Below are 12249 nucleotides of genomic sequence, written 5' to 3' on the forward strand. Positions count from 1 at the left end.
GTGTGAGATAAACGTAGAAAAGATTAATCTACTTAAAAAAGCATGTTTTACAACATGAACATATAATTTTATTCTTGTCGTCAGTTTAACAAAATAAAAAAAGAATTCAAATAATTCACCGATTAGTTCACAATAAAGAAAATAATTTCAACCTCATACATTATATTTGGAGCTTGTTTGGTAATTATTTATATAACATAACACTAAAGTTTTATCAACCTAATCTTATGTTCTTTTGTTGACCTTGGTCTCTAACTTTTGATGATTACAAAACAAATGGATGTTGCTAACATCTCCTCAAAGGTTTTTTCAGTATTGAAACAAATCAGGTTAAAAAATTAAGTACATTTGAAAAAGACAGAGTATGCTGAACCTGTCGGACGCTCAAGAAGACAGTACCGAACGTCCGATAATCATTGCACAACTTCGGACGCATGTTTCGGACGTCCGATAGGATCTTTCGAAATCGACAAAACTATCGAACACTGAATATGTCTCTACCGGACGTCCGATAGAAACAAGATAATTTCTCAAATCTCTTTGTTTGCTGTCGGACACACAAAAAACTTGCACCAGACGTCCGAAAGAATTGAAGAAAATCTCTTAAACTCACTGCCTGCTGTCGGACGCATAAAACAGGGCTATCGGACGTCCGACACTCCAACGGCTAGTTGACTCTTCAGTTACTTTCTATCCGTTGGAAGCATTAATGAGGCACTTTCTTGATCCTATATAAATAGTGGTTGGTCAGATATTTCAAACAACTTTTGCATACTGAAGATACAAAAGATCTAGAGTGATTTAGTGAGAAAATACTCTTCAAAAAAAATTTGTAGTGTTAGTGGTGTGATGTTCATTGTAAGCTTTTCATTTGTGAGTGAATACTTCATGAGTGTAGCTCTATGAGGGTTGTCCTGAGAGATAGTAAAACGTCCTGATTTGACCGAGTGGAGTTCGGGGTAAGGAGGAGGTGAACCTTCCTTTGTATACAAGAGTGATTGTAATTCATCAACTTGAAATAGTTTGTTTGAATTAATCTACAAGCTCAAGAGGAGTTGGGTAGTTAATTGGTTTGCAATTCTTTCCTTTTTATTTACTTATTGTTACATTTGTGCTCTGTACATTGTTTATCTCTTCTACTTACAAGCACTTGTGCTTTCTCATCAATTGCTCCATTGTGTGGCCGCTTAGAAAAGAGGATTGTTTTCGAGCCTAACAATTGGTATCAGAGCTTGGTCTCCTGGAGATTAAGTTCAATCGGCTTTGGAGTAAAGATGACAACCAACAATACTATATTTTTTTAAGGACATTTGTCATTAGACCACCTATGTTTAATGGGTCAAATTATGTGAGTTGGAAAGAAAGAATGATTATTTTTTTATAATCTATTGATATTGAATTGTGATTTATTATTAGTGAAAGTCCATATGATGTCTCTCTTATAGATGAAAATACTCAGAGATCTAGACCAAAAACAAGAAGTGAACTGACTGCTGGGGATAGAGCTCATCTCATATTAAATGCAAAAGTCATGAATGTGTTATATTGTACTTTAGACTCAAATGAATCTATTAGAGTCAAAGGCTACAAGTCAGCCAAGAAAATTTGGGATAAATTGAGAGAAATTCATGAACGTAGTGAGAATGTTAGAGAACAAAAGAAGTCCATTCTAGTTACAAACTATAAATCCTTCAAGATGCAATCTCATGAAAACATTGATGAGATGTATTGTAGATTCAATGACCTCATTAAGAATTTGGAGGTGTTGGAAAAAGAATACTCTCTAGGTGAGAAAAACAGAAAATTTCTGAATGCTTTATCGAAGGATTGGGAGAGTAAAGTGACTGTCATTGAGGAAACCAAAGATTTAAATACCTTGCCTATTGAATCTCTCATTAATTCACTGACTTCTTATGAGCTAAAACTCAAGTCCAAGGTACAGGAAGAAGAAGACACAAAAGTGAGAAAGAATATTGTTCTGAAGGTTTCACAAGATGAAGATGCTACAGCCTCCGTGAGTGAAGATGATATGAAAGGTGATGATAGTAATATTGTACTCATCACACGAGGCTTCAAAAGAATACTCAACAAGAGAAAATTCAGAAAAGGTGGACCTAGCAACTTCTTCCCGAATCAGTCCAATAACTTGAGAAACAAAGGGAAACTGAGTTCAACAAAAAGTAAACTGATAAATGCTTTGAATGCGGCCAACCTGGACACTATGCAAGTGAGCGTCCAGTGATGAAGAAAAAAGAAGGAAGAAAACCAAAATTCAACAAATTTCAATTCATATGGAATGAGTACAACTCCGATGGTGAAATTGAAAAGGATGAAGAATTTGCTCAATTGACTTTCATGGCCATTAGAGATGATGAGGTAACATCTTGTAACTCTCAATTTGAAAGTGATAATGAAACTGATGATGATCTTGAATCTTTCATTATAAAATTGTATGATAGTTTGAAAGAATCCTATGCTAAAAACAAGGAGTTAAAATAGAAAATTAGTTTTTTGTTTCGAGATAATGCAAATCTTTTTCAACAAAATAAAAAGTTGAAAGTTGAAAATGATTATTTCAAAAAGAGTGAGACTGCTTTACACTTTGAACTTGATAGAAAAACAAAACTTTGTGAATTGTTCAAAAAGGAACAAGGTGATTTGAAAAGAAGAATGGATGGTCTAAATGAATTGCTTAAACACAAGAAACAAATCTGTTTTCAAAAGAAAATGTTGAATTTTAATTCCAACGAATTTGCTATTTATAAGAGAAGACAAGTAAGATTTATTAAATCTGTTCATGTAAATAACTTCATGATTATGTGTAATTTCTATTGTCAAAAAGGTCACTTGAAAAGTGATTGCTACATGAGAAAGAAAAGGCATGAAATGCATGTGGATAGTTAGACATGATACTAACTCTAACAAGTAGGAGATATTGATAAGATTGATGAGATTCTTGTTCATAATGCTTTTCTGTAATTCTTTTTTGAAGTTTCTGATGCTTAGAACTGAGTTATTTTTTGATATTTTTGAATATTACTGAATTTATATGATGTCAAAAAGGGAGAAAAAAAATAATTCTGATCTAGTGATGATTTAATTTGTTAAACTCTCTGTGATATGTTGGTATGTTGGTGATTGCTGATTTCTGGTATCATTTCTCTGTTTTTGTTTCGAATGTTGGATTCCCTGTTATTGTTGCTGGATTACGGTATGAGATTTTTTATAATGACAAAAAGGGGGAGATATGGATGCTATGTGTAAGGCGGAGTTATTCTGAATTCATAAGTTTAGATGCATTGTGTGAGGGGGAGTTTATGCATATATGCTCAATTTTTTTTTTCTTTCTTCCATCCATTGCTTTATCATCATCAAAAAGAGGGAGAATGTTGACCTTGGTCCCTAACTTTTGATGATTACAAAACAAATGGATGTTGCTAACATCTCCTCAAAGGTTTTTTCAGTAATGAAACAAATCAGATTCAAAAATTAAGCACATTTGAAAAAGACAGAGTATGTTGAACCTGTCTGACGCTCAAGAAAACAGTACCAGACGTCCGATAATCATTGCACAACTTCGGACGCATGCTTCAGACGTCCGATAGGATCTTTTGAAGTCGACAAAACTATCGGACGCTGAATATGTCTCTACCGGACGTCCGATAGAAACAAGATAATTTCTCAAATCTCTTTGTTTGTTGTCGGACGCACAAAAAGTTTACACCGAACGTCCGAAAGAATTGAAGAAAATCTCTTAAACTCACTGCCTGCTGTCGGATGCATAAAACAGAGCTATCGGACGTCCGACATTCCAACGGCTAGTTGACTCTTCAACTACTTTCTATCCGTTGAAAGTACTAATGAGACACTTTCTTGATCCTATATAAATAGTGGTTGGTCAGATACTTCAAACAACTTTTGCACACTGAAAATACAAAAGATTTAGAGTGATTTAGTGAGAAAATACTCTTCAAAGAAAATTTGTAATTTTAGTGGTGTGAGATTCATTGTAAACTTTTCATTTGTGAGTGAATACTTCATGAATGTAGCTCTGTGAGGGTTGTCCTGAGAGATAGTAAAACGTCCTGACTTGACCGAGTGGAGTTCGGGGCAAGGAGGAGGTGAACCTTCCTTTGTACACAAGAATGATTGTAATTTATCAACTTGAAGTAGCATGTTTGAATTAATCTACAAGCTCAAGAGGAGTTGGGTAGTTAATTGGTTTGCAATTCTTTTCTTTTAATTTATTTATTGTTACATTTGTGATCTGTACATTGTTTATCTTTTCTACTTACAAGCACTTGTGTTTTCTCATCAATTGCTCCATTGTATGGTCGTCTACAAAAGAGGGTTGTTTAAGGGCCTAACACCTTTGTATAGGATCCAAGGCTTGATAAAATTGAGTTCTATTCTATTCAAATCAATTAATGTAATTCTTATTACATTCGGTGTAATTTTCGATTTGTAACTCATACAATTTTAAGTTTACACCGAAGTTGTATGAGTTTACATTGATAGTTATAAGAATTACATAAATCAATTTGAATTGAACAAAACTCAACTTATGAAATCTCGGATCCGCTTAGATAGAGTTGATATCGATTGAATACCCTTATTGGCTATTTTGAACTCTTAATATGTCTTATGGCCTCAGGCAACTTGCAGGGTGTAGCATTGGAGGAGCTAGAAAAGAAATTCAATGGGGGAAAGTTAATATATAAAATTTTAATAATTACAATATACAAAAAAAAAATTGTTCAAACTTGATTCGCTAACTAATCATGTCAAACTTGAACAGTTTTTTGTGTTCAATAACTTTTAAACTTGATCAAAAACTTGCTCAGGTTCATTTTGACAACTAAATAAATCAAGTTTGAACAAGATTTTAAATTTAAAATAATCAAATAAATTTGAATACTAGAGTGTTTGTTTTGATTAGACTCATTTCCAACTCTATTTGTCTCTATCACTAGTTGTAGTATTTAATTGCATTAGTTGATTCTTCCTGATTGTAACATACCAATGGGATCCGGTTGTTTCACCTAACCCGTTGCCTTTAATCATGATAGCCCGTTTAGATAGCCCCACCGATTTTATTTTCGGTGGAAATGTCACTCTCGGACGCCCTACTGGGTATTAACCATTTACCTATGTTTTCAGAACCGGACCGGGTATCGACTCGATCAACCTCAGGAGTCAGGGATCAATGGGTTCAATCAGGTTTGATAGGGGTTGAACTGGATAACGTCATAAATAAAAATTATTTAAAAATTAAAATATTATATGTAAAATACCTAATAACATGTTAATATTAATAAAGGTATATTCATATATATTTGATATTTTAAATATATTTAACAAGAAAATACAAAGAAATTAGAACAATCAAGTAACAATTTATATTATTTAATGAGCATTAACAAGTTTAGAATTAAAATTATGGAGTTAATTGAAAAATAATACCAAACTTTAAGAAAATATTGATAAAGTATGAAATATTTGAGATATATTAATAATTTTTAACAATCTAAGGGTCAAAACATAATATTAGAAAAGTTTGAAAAAACTATTTGAACCGAAAAATCGGATTTTTCCCTGTCAAAACCCGATTTTTGACCGGTTTTGATCGGATTTTTACTTATCCGGTTTTTAAACATGACTCGGACCGAATATTTGACCAGTTTTCGATTCGATCGGTCGAACCGCCCAGTCCGGTCCGAATTTTAAAACACAGTCATTTACCTTACCCTACCGACAGAACTTTTCAGGCAAGTTTGCTGAAAATAAAAGGGACGGTCAAGAGAAGGTAACTGAAGCTCATGCCATCTCTTCATTAATTACAGCGTACGTTAAATTTTCATAAATACTTCAAAAAGGGTCTGCAGGCATGTGGTCGTAGTGTAGTACGCGTCCTTGTCGATGCAAATTTGTGACGCTGTAATCGTCCGTTAGAGTACTTCCTTCGTCACTTTGATAGTTTGGATTTTTTTAGAGTAAAATATATTTTACCTCCTCCTCCATGTGATTTAACAATTTTTCACGTAATCTCTCGTAGTTTCAAAAATTATATATAATCTTTTAATAATTTGAATTAAAGTGTCAAAATAATAAAAATAATCCTCTATAATGAAACCCAAGGAAATTTTAAGAATATTCTAGTTTAAAAATTAAAATAACTGAAATGATCAAAATATATAAACCTAATATGCATAATATTTTAACCCCTTATGATTTAATATTTTACTGCATAATCTCCTTATGATTTTCAAAATATATACATATTCTCTTTGTGATTAATTAGCAATTTTCAACTTTACAAAGAAATACTTTCGATATTTTAGTTGACTCTGTTACAAAACACAAATTACGTAATTTTGACACTTTAGTTTAAATTATGAGGGAGTTATATATAATTTTTCAAATCACACGGGAGTCATGTGAAAAATACTAAACCATAGGAGAATAAAATGTATTTCACCTTTTTTTTATTACACAATTTAAGAAAAAATAGTTAGACGTGTAAATTTAGTATACTAAGTTTCTAAAATGCCCTAAATGAATATAAAGAATAAGACCATTTGTTATACCTTTACATTAATTACAACAACAATACCAATAGAAGTTGCCCCATTCGAGACATGAATCAAAACAATTATTGAATAAGGTTTGTTATACATCGTGATTTAGAGAAGTTAAAAATTAACTATATTTTTAATTGAAAAATGGATTATAAGTTGGAACAGATGAAAAAAGAAAACGAGAATACCAATGTTGAATGGAAGGAATAATAGTTATCATTTTGACGGATTTGTGCCCTACATCTCGGTTTAATACTTTTGGGATCAATTGTGAAAATTTCAGCAAATTTCTAGAAATAATATGTTAAATTCAGAAAAAATCTCAATTATAGTGTTCCACAGGATTTATTTCTCCGCTTAGCGTCGCCGCATTTTCTACAAGTTCCGTTTCTCAATTATGTGGTTACCGCATTTTCCAGATACGAGGACCACGGAATAATATTTTTGTTTTCATTATTTTTTTCTCATGGTACAACTAGCTAAAAATTTTTTTTTATTGGTCACCACAATCGTCGCATACGGCAACTGTGGAGCTGGCAGGGACGCGGCACGAAATAGTGGATGCGGGCGACTGAGGTGGAATGCATAGCTATTAATGAATATTCCTATATTTGCTTGATATTGTGTGGTCTAAGAAGAACTAGTAAACCAATAGTATTCGAGCCATTGATCACCACCAAAATTTTAAAAAGTTTGGTGGGATGAAAGTTCAAGTTTTTAAATATTATCTCCTATCAATTGTTATAATATGTGATTTTTTTCAAAAAATTCATACGGGTGCATAATATACCCATCAGATCTAATGGTGATTCAATCCCTATCAGTCTCTCGTAAATTCAGTTAAACCTCCTCTTTGGATTATGTTAAGAGTAGGGTAGGGTAGTATAAATAAAATAACGATGAAAAAGAGAGAGAGTAGAACTAGTACTTCTAAGCAGAGATGAAAAGTGAGCCAATAAAGGTCAACACTCGATGATCAAAAGAATGTACAAAATGGAAATAACTCTAAAATAGACCCATTTGACTGTTCAGCAGTTGTTATCATAAACTATACCTAAAAACTTTTATATTGTCAACTAATAGACATACAATTTGTATATTTTAGTTGTTATCATAAACTACACCTGAAAGCAAATAAAGCACATAATTTGTATATTTTAGTTAACATTGTAGTTAATGAATATTTCTTCTAATAATGATTATATATATATTGATTACAATAGTAATCAATATTCTTTTAAATAATTATAGATAATAATGATTATGTCATTACCGTTAGTTGTCAGATTAATAGTTTATGAATCAGCCTGTTATGCGTCCGAGCACATTATATACCGCGTTGAGAACAAACCATTTTTCTCGATCGAGGAATTTTGGGCAGCAATTAAGCGTGCTTTTGATGCTGATGTATAGTAGGGGTGTATTCGAGCCGAGTCGAGCTCTAGTACCGCTATACTCGAGCTCGACTCGGCTATAATATAATTATACTCGAGCTCGAGCTCGAGCTCGATCGAATCGGAGAATCACAACTCGAGCTCGAGCTCGATCGAGTCCTTAAAAAGCTCGAGTTCGACTCGATAAGGGTACTCACCGGTAATTTCTCAGAATTTATTTACCTATATTAGTAATTTTATATATAATTTTTTTAAATTTTTTATGTGATACTCGATAGAGCTCGTCGAGTATTAAATTTCTGACCTCGAGCTCGACTCGATAGCTCTAACGAGCAGCTCGAGATCGAGCTCGAGTTCGATGAAGCGAGTTCGAGCTCGAGTTTCTGATCGAGTACATATCGAGCTCGAGTCGAGTAGTTTGAATCAGCTCCACCCCTAATGTATAGTGTGATATGTTTGGCGTTGTGCCATTGATGCATGTTCGGTGATTGGCCTATTTTGATATCGCAACTCCTTACTTTCATGCAGAGGTGACTCCCAATCCAAGAATAGCTGTCATCTGGGAGCAGTATTCACAGAGCACTATTAGGTGCTCTGGCACACCCCTTTTTCTGCCTCATCTATTTTCCCGTCTTTTTTTTATACTAAAAGAATTTAAGATTTACAAATGTATGAGCACAATCCTTGTTTGGATTGTTTGTTTCAGTCGGAAAATATTGTCGTTTTCCATGATCACATTTTCCTATCATCTTTTTCCCTCACATATATCAAATCGCTATAGTAATTTTTCCATGAAAAATGACGGAAAATGCAATCCAAACACAACCTTTATTTCTTAATAAGTGAATTTTCACCTTCACTAGTTCATATTTAGACCTTCACTACATTTTATGATTTTTCATACTTAAATGTTAGGGATAATTTAAGAAACCTCCCTTGAAATTTGTAACAATTTCAGTGCTTTCTCTTGAGATTTTAGAAATATCTCTTACCTCTCGTATCGGCTATTTGGGATCCAATGATTACCTCATTGATGCTCAAATGGCGTTATTACCCTTATAACATAGGAAATTTAACATGGTTCTATGGAGATAAATAATTTAGCCACTTGTACTAAATTAACCATTATTTGGAATGTAAAAATTTTGAAAATCTTGAATACTAAAAAATCTTGAATACTAAATTTTATAATGATAATTGTTAACATTTTAAAAATTTTTTCTATATTTTAGTAGTTCTTGTAATTTCTTCCCCCAAAAAAGATTAAAATTTCTATTGAGACATTATTATTTCATAAATTTTTCATGAAAATAACAAGATGAATATGAAAACACACATGTTAAAATATGTTTACAATTAAATATTATTAAGTTACAAATAAAATGTAACTATACACAATCTATTCTTTCCTTTCTTTTCCAAAATATTTGGTATTTTTTTTATTTTCTTTGTATACGTAATTCAAACAAGATGTTTGGAAATTATTTTCTTTTGCTTTAATTTACTTGTTTTTCTATTAAAATCATTTCCTTTCTATTAACCCAAACATGCTTGAAAGTTATTTTTTTATTACAAATGATGAAAATTTCTTAGTAATCCTGTGAAATAATGGACCTCATAAGTAAAAGAACTAATTCAAAGAACATAACATATTTTAGCATTTTTTTATTTCTTCTTTTTTTTTCTTGAAGAGATTTTTTTTTTTCTTCCAAATCTTGTTCAAAATCTTCTGAATCCTAATACTAAGAGTTTCAAGTTCCAATACAAAGAGAAATTCCCAATACTACGTGTAATTATTGATTCCAAATTAACAAAACTTCCTCTCTAATTCTTTAATTCTACTATTTTATGCAATTCTATGGAAAGTAATCATTGTTACTGAATTTTACTGTGCTTATGCTAGTGTTATAATATTCGTCACTTATATTGAGACTCTCAAACTTTAGGTCTCATTTGGGTTGCAACTTTTTAGAGTTTTTATAGAAAAATATGTGATATCAATGTGATATATATGAAGTAAAAAGATGATTAAAAATATGTAATAAAATTTTTTGCACAAAAATAGTAACCCAAAAATGCTTTTAGTCTTTATTTTCTATTTTAACTAATATTCCCTTTTTATTATAAGTCAACCCACTTGTAATAAGGTGAAGGGCACTTTTGGAATGAAATATTCTTCTCACTCTTGAAATCATTTTTTTATTGTTGATTTTTTAGAATTGAGCTAATTTGTTACAAGAAAATTAGTTTTAAGGGAGGTTAGTGATTTTTTTAAAATTTCAAGGGATCATAGTGAAATTGTAAAAAACCTCAAGGGAGATTTCTGAAATTATCCCTAAACGTTATTATGACTTGATCAAGTGTGTCTTCCATCATAAATATATTTTCCAACACATTTTTTTTAACTTCTCAATTACCTTTTTAGTTCACACACACACACACACACACACACACACATATATATATATATATATATATATATATATATATATATATATTACATCGTAAAAAGTACTACAATAATTATTTTAAATAATCTCCTATCCAAATAATATCATAACAATCAACATGCTGAATTTGAAGTTTGGACAGAGGTTTTCTTATTTTTTGTAAAAGAGAAGTATATTCTTGTAAATCTTTTTTTTCCAATGTTGATTGTTGCAAGCTTAAAGCCTCACTATTCAACCGTTGCGATTTGCGAACCATTCCTCAGCAAATGCTGCCTTCATTCAAGAAAAGGCCATAATTGCTGCAAGGCCGCTTTTGTCCGTTTACTATACCATCTTGGGACTTAAATCAGGAAGTACATAGAAAAGAAATATACTGTAGTACTTGTTACTGTAGAAAGGAAATATACTGTAGAAAAGAAAGTAGTCATTGTTACTGAATTTTACTATGCTTATGCTAGTGTTATAATATTCCTCACTTTAATTGAGCCTCTCAAACTTTAGGTCTCATTTGGATTGCGACTATTTAGAATTTTTATAGAAAAATATGCTGTATCAATGTGATATATATATGAAGTGAAAAATGATTTAAAATATGTAAGAAAATTTTTTTCACAAAAATAGTAACCCAAAAATGGTTTTAATCTTTATTTTCTATTTTAACTAATATTTCCTTTTGATTATAAGTCAACCCACTAGTAACAAGGTGAAGGGTACTTTTGGAATGAAATATTCTTCTCACTCTTGAAATCATTTTTTATTGTTGATTTTTTAAAATTGAGCTAATTTGTTATGAGAAAATTAGTTTTAAGGGAGGTTAGTGAGATTTTTAAAACTTCAATGGATAGCAATGAAACTGTAATAAACCTCAAGGGAGGTTTCTGAAATTATCCCTAAACATTATTATGACTTGATCAATTGTGTCCTCCATCATAAATATATTTTCCAATACGCTTTTATTTTAGCTTCCCAATCACCTTTTTATCTCACATATATATCACATCGTAAAATTTACTATAGTAACTATTTCAAATAATCTCTTTTTTTTTTTCAAATAATCTCCCATCCAAACAATATCACGACAATCAACATGCTGAATTTAAGTTTGGACAGGGTTTTTTTTTTTTTTTTGCAAAAGAGAAGTATATTCTTGTAAATCTTTTTTTGCCAATGTTGATTGTTGCAAGCTTAAATCCTCACTATTGAACCGTTGCGGCCATTCCTTGCCTTCATCCAAGAAAAGACAAAATCGCTTTTGTCCATTTAATTAACCATCTTGAGACTTAAATCAGGAAGTACATAGAGAAGAACTATGCTGTAGTACTTAAGAGTCTCATACCGCATTCCCAAGATCTTGTTAGTGGCAATTGCATAATGTACGTCCTGTGCATTAAAACAGCATATTACTAATACAATAGCATGTAAAAATAATATCTTAATCGTGGGTACTAATATAATATCTACATATTAGATTTGTATATTAATACTAGTTTATTTAGGCCTCATGCGTTGCGTGAGGGTGTCCAATTTTGCTTATGATTTTAGTGGAAAATGTGGAATATTTAAACAGAAGTAATGTGTAGTTGTAGCTAAGAAAGTAGCGCTCAGTTTAGGTTACAAAATGCCTGAGCAAGGGGCTCTTAATAAGCTGTAGACAAAACGAAGTGCGGTGATTTAGTAGATTTGTCTGCTTTCTATTATGCACATTGTTAGCTGTTAGTTAGCTTTGTGGTGCTGTGCTTGGCTGGCTATGGTTTCTGTCAGTCGCTTTTTTGTATTGCCGGAGCTTCCTGCTCTAGTGTTCTTATCTTGGAAATGCTCTCTAGTCAT

The sequence above is a fragment of the Coffea arabica genome, chromosome 11c (genome assembly GCF_036785885.1).
Source record: "Coffea arabica cultivar ET-39 chromosome 11c, Coffea Arabica ET-39 HiFi, whole genome shotgun sequence".
NCBI classification, from domain to species: Eukaryota; Viridiplantae; Streptophyta; class Magnoliopsida; order Gentianales; family Rubiaceae; genus Coffea; species Coffea arabica.